The sequence below is a fragment of the Saimiri boliviensis genome, chromosome 2 (genome assembly GCF_048565385.1).
Source record: "Saimiri boliviensis isolate mSaiBol1 chromosome 2, mSaiBol1.pri, whole genome shotgun sequence".
Classification (NCBI taxonomy): domain Eukaryota; kingdom Metazoa; phylum Chordata; class Mammalia; order Primates; family Cebidae; genus Saimiri; species Saimiri boliviensis.
The window spans coordinates 145,291,857-145,299,867 of record NC_133450.1 but is presented as its reverse complement, the minus strand read 5'-3'; positions in this window follow the sequence as shown (position 1 = coordinate 145,299,867).

Genomic DNA, 8,011 nt, shown 5'->3' with positions numbered 1-8,011 from the left:
GTTCTACTGTTATTGGGTCAAATATTCTATAAATGTTAGGATCCTATTGTTGAATTCTTATACATCCTGGCTGATTTTCTGTCTAGTTTTTTGTTTGTTTGTTTTGAGATGGAGTCTCAATGCTGCTCTGTCACCCAGGCTAGAGTGCAGTGGCACAGTCTTGGCTCACTGCAACTTCTGTCTCCTGGGTTAAAGCAATTCTCCTGCCTCAGCCTTTCGAGTAGCTGGGATTACAGGCCTGGGCCACCATGCCCGGCTGATTTTTGTATTTTTAGTGGAGATAAGGTTTCACCACGTTGGCCAGGCTGGTCTCGAACTCCTGACCTCAAGTGATTTACCCACCTTGGCCTCCCAAAGTGCTCAGATTACAGGCATGAGCCACCGTGCCCAGCCGACTTTCTGTCTAGTTTTTGTACCAACTGTTGAAAGAAGGGTTTTGATATCTCCAATTATACTTGTGGATTTGTCCATTTCTCCTTTCAGTTCTATTTTTTGCCTTACATATTTTGCAGCTTTGTTTGGTGCATACACATTTAGGACCGCTATGTCTTCTTAGTGAACTGATCCTTTATCATTACATTGTGTCCCTATATATCTATAGTAATTCTCTTTGCTGTGAAGTCTACTTAGTCTAATGTTAATACGGTTATTCCTGCTTTCCTTTGATTAATGTTTGATTAGTATATCTTTTTTCCATCTTTTTTCTTTTCGCTTGTCTACATCATTATGTTTGAAATATGTTTCTTGCAGAGACTATATCTGTTTTTTTAACTTGGTATATTTAGACTGTGTACATTTAATATAATTATTAATATGTTAGGGTTTAAGTGTGCCATTTTTTGTTTTCTGTTTATTCTCTTTGGTTTTTATTTCTCTACATTCGTTCTTTCTTATTTTTTAAAGACAGAGTCTCCCTTTATCACCCAGGCTGGAGTACAGTGGTGTGATCTCAGTTCACTGCAATCTCTGCCTTTGGGTCCAAGTGATTCTCCTGCCTCAGTCTCCCCAGTAGCTGGAATTTCAAGTGCCCTCCACCATACCTGGCTAATTTTTATATTTTTGGTAGAGGCAGTGTTTCACCATATTGGCCAAACTGGTCTCAAACTCCTGACCTCAGGTGATCTGCCTGCCTTAGACTCCCAATATGCTAAGATTATAGGCATGAGCTACTGCACCTGGCCTTTTCATTGCATTCTTATGGATAACTTGAGCATGTTTTAGAATTCCATTTTTATTTATCTATAGTGGATATAAATAACACTATCTATAGTGTTTTTAAATATATCTCTTTGAATAGCTTTCTCAGTGGTTGCTGTAGGTGGCAGTGTGTGTGTGTGTGTGTGTGTGTGTGTGTGTGTACGTGTGTGTGTGGATGTGTATAGATTGTGTGTGTGGATGTGTGTGTGGATTGTGTGTGTGTGTGGATGTGTGGGGGTGTGTGTGGATATATGTGTGTGTGGATTGTGTATGGATTGTGTGTGTGTGGATGTGTGTGTGTGTGGATGTGTGTGTGTGGATGTGTGTGTGGATGTGTGTGTGGGTGTGGGCATGTGGGTGTGTGTGGGGGGATGTGTGGATGTGTGTGTGTGTGGATTGGATGTGTGGGGATGTGTGTATGGGGATGTGTGGATGTGTGTGTGTGTGTGTGGATTGTGTGGATGTGTGTGTGTGTGGATTGTGTGGATGTGTGGGCGTGTGGATGTGTGTGGGGATTGTGTGTGTGTGTGTGTGCATGTGGATGCGTGTGTGGGGATGTGTGGATGCGTGTGTGTGTGTGTGTGTGGATTGTGGATGTGTGTATGTGTATGTGTGTGTGGATGTATGTGTGTGTGGATGTGTGTGTGGGTGTGGATGTGTGTGTGGGTGGATGTGTGTATAATTTATCCCGGTCTACTGGTGTCATCAGTTTACAGTTTGAATGAAGTATAAAAACCGTATCTTCCTTTATATCTGTTTGCTCTTCACCATTTAAAATAGTTATCTTAAACATTTTTTCTAGATCCATTTAGAATCAAGATGAAACAATGTTATAATTTTTGCTTCAGCATCAAAGAAACATTAAAAACCTTAAGTGGTGAAGAAAAGTCTATTTTATTTATTTGTATTTTTTGCTAACTGTGTTTTCTTTCTTTCTTCCTGATATTCCAAGATTCCTTCTTTTAAACCTTCTCTTTGACATTCTTTCTGTTTAGACAACTTCCTTCATACATTATTTTAGGGCAGGTCTGTTGGTGACACTCTCTTAGTGTTTCCTCATCTGAGAATGTCTGAATTTTGCCTTCATTCCTAAAGGATATTTTCACTGGATACAGGATTCTGAATTGACATTTACTTTGGCAAGTGAAAAATACTGTGCTAATTTTCTCTGGCTTCCATGGTTTCTGATGAGAAATCCAGGGCCAAGTTAAGTGTTTTTCTCCTGTAGGTGTAAGGTACCATTTTTCTTTGACTGCTTTCAAGATATTCTCTGTCTTTAGTTTTCAGAAGTTTAATTATCTTGTATCTTTCTTGGGTTTATCACTTTTGGGGTTCACTGGACTTCAATCTGTATGTTTATGTCTGTTTCCAAACATGGGAAGTTTCACCCATTATTTCTTTGAATACTTTTTCAGTCCCACTCTCTTTCTCCTCTCCTTCTAGGACTCTAATAACATAAATGTTAGGTCTTTTGTTACATTCCCATAGGCCCTTGAGGCTCTGTTCTTTTTTTCCCAGTCTGTTTTCTCTTCATTGTTCACACTGGTTATTACCATTGCTCTTTCTTCCAGTTCCTCGATTCCTTCTTCTGCCCACTTCGTTCTGCTGTTGAGTTCATCTATTACATTGTTTAGTTCATTTATCGTAGTTTTCAGTTGTAGAATTTCTATTTGTTCTATACAGTTTTTATTTATTTACTAAAACATTTATTTTATTCCTGAGACTTGATCTTGTCATTTGTTTCAAGCAGGTTCATAACTGCTCACTGAGCATTTTCATTTTTGTTGTTTTAAAACTTTTGTCAGACACATGGACATAGTGAGGGGAACAGCAAGCACCAGGGCCTGGCAGGGGAATGGGGGAGGAAGAGCATCAGGATAAATAGCAAATGCATGTGGGGCTTAATATCTAGGTGATGGGTTGATAGGTGCAGCAAACCACCATGACACACATTTACCTATGTAACATACCTGCACATTCTGCACATGTATCCTGGAACTTAAAATTAAAACATAAAAGCATCCCCCCAAAAAAATAAATAAAATTATTGTCACATAATCCTAATATCGCTAGCATCTTGATGTTAGCATCTATTGATTGTTATTTTTTAATTATTTTGATATCTTCCTAGTTTTTAGCATGATTAGTGATTTATTTATTTATTTATTTATTTATTTATTTATTTATTTAGAGATGGAGTCTCACCCTGTAGCCCAGGCTGGAGTGCAATGGCATGATCTTGGCTCACTGCAACCTCAGCCTCCTGGGTTCAAATGATACTCCTGCCTCAGCCCCCTGAGTAGCTGAGATTACAGGTGCCTGCCACCAAACCTGGCTAATTTTTGTATTTTTAGTAGAGGTGGGTTTTCAGCATGTTGGCTAGGCTAGTCTCAAACTCCTGACCTCGTAATCTGCCCACCTTGGCCTTCCAAAGTGCTCGGATTATTGGCGTGAGCCACCACACCCAGCCAATGAGGGATTTTTAAGTGAAATCTGGACATGTCCATATTTTGCCAGGCATCTTATCTAAACTGGTGTTAGCTGGATCTGACAGAACTCTGGCAGGGTAAGGAGGTATCAACTTATTCCTTCCAGGTGCAGGTAGAAGTCCAGGTTCTCCAACGCTCCTTTGTTGACACCCAAGGATAAAGACTTCTTACAACTGGCCCAAAGTGGGAGTTCTGACCCCCCATATGATCATAACTGACACTGTGTTGGGGATATCCTCACTACTGTTGGACAATAATGAAAGTCTTGACTCTCCAGGCTTCCTCCTCTGATACTGCCCCTACAGGGAGAAGGAGAGGCATTTTGTTACTTTGGGTAGGGATGACAGTTCAAACCCACCATGTGCTTTCCACCGAACCTGTGAGGATTGGAAAGGACTTACTACCAGCCAGCAAGGATGAGAGTCCTAGCTCCCTCCTTGGCCTCTCTGGTACCATTTTACCAGGGATGTTGGGACACCTCATCACAGCCTCATGAGGGTGGAAATCTGGGATTCACACTTGACATTTGCTGGCATGAGTGGGAGCGGGGCCACAGTTTGTCTGGGGTGTTTGGCTGAAGGAGAGCAGTTACTTTCTAAAAGTTTGCTGCCTTCCCCTTTCTTGGTCGTGTAGCTAGAGAGAACCGACTTTTCTTAGGGCTTTCACAACCTGCACCTGTGGGTGTTTCTGGATTGCCAGCTTCTTTGGCTCCAAACCTGGGTTATATGGAGCAAAAAGAAATACAGGGAATTCAGCGCTGCATCTTCTCTCAGGGCCTGAAGTCTAGGCAGTCTGTTTTCTCTCTGCCTCTCAGATTCTTCTTATGTTTATACTGTATATAATGTGCAGTGTTTTTAGTTGTCCTCGTTGAGAATATGGAGAAAAATTATGGGGAAAAATATGGGAAAAAATAGGGATATTCCATCTTCCCAGAATCAAATATATAATTAAGTAGATTTTTATTAAACTTCAAGGATGCCTTCTATTATAATTGAATTTATTTTTCAATAATAAAAATAATATGGCCCAGCCAGTGGCTCATCCCAGCACTTTGGGAGGCCAAGGCAGGCAGATCACAAGGTCAGGAGATCGAGACCATCCTGGCTAACACAGTGAAACACTGTCTCTACAAAAATACAAAAAATTAGCCGGGCATGGTGGCGTGCTCCTGTAATCCCAGAGACTCGGGATGCTGAGGCAGGAGAATTGCTTGAACCTGGGAGGTGGAGGTTGCAGTGAGCCGAGATCTCACCACTGTACTCCAGCCAGGGTGACAGAGCAGACTCCTTCTCAAATAAATAAATAAATAACATTTAAAAAATAATACATTGAAGAAATTTTCTAACATTTCTCTCATCTTAAAAAAGTCGTCTTGAGGATCATCTAAGTTTTTCTTAATAATCCCGATTCTTCTCATGGAAGCTGATTATCGTCTTTTGTGCCAATATCATAATTACATCAGTGATCACAGGACTGCTAGAGATTCTTTTGCTATAATAAATGTCTCAGTGTACTGTGGCCTTTTAGTTCTTTTATAATTTTTCTTCTCCATTTTTTGGCTATAATAACTAGAAATATTTATTGAGCAATTGGCCACACACTAAACTAAACACCTCTTTTTAAAATATCTCATAATTGATCTTAAGAAGTTGGTAACATGATCATCCCCATTTTACAGTTAAGTAGAGGTTTACAGAGGCTGCACATACTCACCGCACTTGATGATTAATTAGAAGCAGAGCCAGGAATCCAACCTTGCATTGTGCGACTGCAGTCAAAGCTCTTCACCATGCAATTAGCCATGTTAGCACTGTATGTAGAGCAAGAGTCAACAGGATTGAGAACCCTGAAAACTCAAGCTTTAGTGCATTTCCTTTGTGATTTCTCTTATGGCTTCAGCCATTTCTTTTTCTTTCAAATTTGAGACTGTGTTCTGTATAACTGAGTTTGCCAGAAATGGGACTTCTTCCTGTTATCATGATATAAAGGCATATGTAGGATTTGTACCAGCTTGGATGGCGGAGAAAAGTGATATATGCCATAAGATCTGTTCCCAAAACTCACAAGTACGCTTGGTTCATCCCAGAGGGTCTATTCCGCCGTCCGTGGACTGAGGGGGTCACAGTGTTCCCACACGTTTTCTAAATGCAGCAGAATTGGTTGTAAGAGAGAATTTTAACCACACAGTTAATCTTCTTAAATTTTGCATTCACAAGAGGAGAGGATCATGCCTTTGAAGATATAATCTTTGTGAAACAAATATGGGAATAGACTTGTTTTGGAATGGAAACAAACTTATCTACATCTAGTTTCCAGGTTCCCCAGTGGCCTTTCTGCTTTCCACCCCGCAAGACCCCCATGCTGTGTAGGGGTTCTCTGTCTCTGCTGGCTGGCTTTCTTTAGAAAAGAGAGAAGTTAGGATGAAGAGTGACCCCTTGCCATCACCATAAGTACGTCCCAGACTCCTTTCACCTTTTCCCCAACCTCCATATGCCCCCTACGTTAAACTCTGTTTGGGAAGTTGATATTTGAGTTGCATGTGTTGAACACATGTTCAGTGCAAAAGCTGCAATCATAAAAGTCCAACTTTCTGCTCAGTAGGAAGTGGAGAAATTCAGAAAAATTTAGTTCATTGTGCTAAGATTTCTCTGCCAAGGAGTTAGGTTGTTGGCTGCGCGAGCTAGGGGAATGACTGAGGAACTGATTTTTTTTTTTTTTTTTTTTTTTGAGATGGTGTTTCACTCTTGTTGCCCAGACTGGAGTGCAATGGTGCAATCTCAGCTTACCACAACCTCTGCCTCCCAGGCTCAAGCGATTCTTCTACCTCAGCCTCCCAGGTAGCTAGGATGACAGGCATGCACCACCAGCCTGGCTAATTTTTGTGTTTTTAATAGAGACAGAGTTTCTCCATGTTGGTCAGGCTGGTCTCGAACTCCTGACCTCAGGTGATCTGCTTGCTTCGGCCTCCCAAAGTGCTGGAATTACAGACATGTGCCACTGTGGCCAGCCGGAACAAAATCTTTAATATTTGTATTCAGGCTGACTGATTCTAAGAGACAACACAAGGTAGAAACAATATGTCTATAAAATGAAGGCATTAATTTTACTATTCACTTGAGTATTATTTTATTAGCTAATTGATATCAGAAAAGATAGGGTTACAAGAGCAGCTTGCAGGTCTAGCTGAAAGCAAGGCCTGTGTTGTGGTGGGGCAGGGAGTCACTTCGTCCATTTGGTGTTTCACCATCACTAAACTGCAGTAAAGCTTAAAGAATGTGCTTTGCATAGTTTGCTGTCCACATCATTTTATTTTCTTAAAATACATCGATTTCTTGGAGAACTCATGACTTCAAGCTTCTGCTTTTGAAAGTCTTGAGCTATTTACTAAACACAAATCATTCTGCAGAAGATTCAGACTAAGGCACAATTCTTGGTACTCTATTGGTAACACGTCCCCCCGCCTCTGGATTTTTCCAAGATTTCTTCTTTACCTTTGACTTTTCACAATTTGAATATTATTTGTGTACATGTAGTTGTGATTATTTTGGCATTTATTCTGCTTGGTGTTCTCTGAGCTTGTTAGATCTGTGGTTTGGTGTCTAACATTAATTTGCAGAAAATGAAGAAATATCAGTCATTATGACTTTAAAAAGTTACTTTATTTCTCTCTTTATTCTCCTTGTGGTATCCTCATAATGCCTATGTTATCACTTGTGTAGTTTCCCCACAGTTCTAGGATATTCTGTTCTTTTTTTCTTAGTCTTTTTTTTTTCTTACCAGTTTTGGAAGTTTCTATTGAGATATTCTTAAACTCTGCATTTTTCCTCATCTAGGTCCAGCCTACTACTGAAAGGCATTCTTTATTTCTGTGGTTTTTAAAATCTCTACCATTTGCTTTTCATTCTTTCTTGGAATTTCAGTCTCTCTGCCTCTATTTCCTGTCTGTTCTTGCACACTGTCTACTCTATCCACCAGAGCCCTTAGCATATTAGCTATAGTTGTTGTAAATTTCTACTCTCAACATTTCAACATCCCCGACATACTTGAGTCTTATCTTGTTTGCTCTGTCACTTCACACTGTGTGTTTTTTGCCTTCTAGTGTGCCTCGTAACTTTTTCTTGATAACTGTTTACAATGCGATGGATGAAAGGAGCTGCTGCATAGAGACCTTTAGTAACATGGGGAAAGAGGAGGCTTTTTATGTTCCTGTGACTATCAAGTCTTATAGAGAGTCTGTTCCTCTGGACGCCGAATGTTCTCAATCTTCTTCCCCTCCTTCAGCAGGCAGGATGGCCAGTGTGTGCTACAGTTGGGTATTTCCCTTC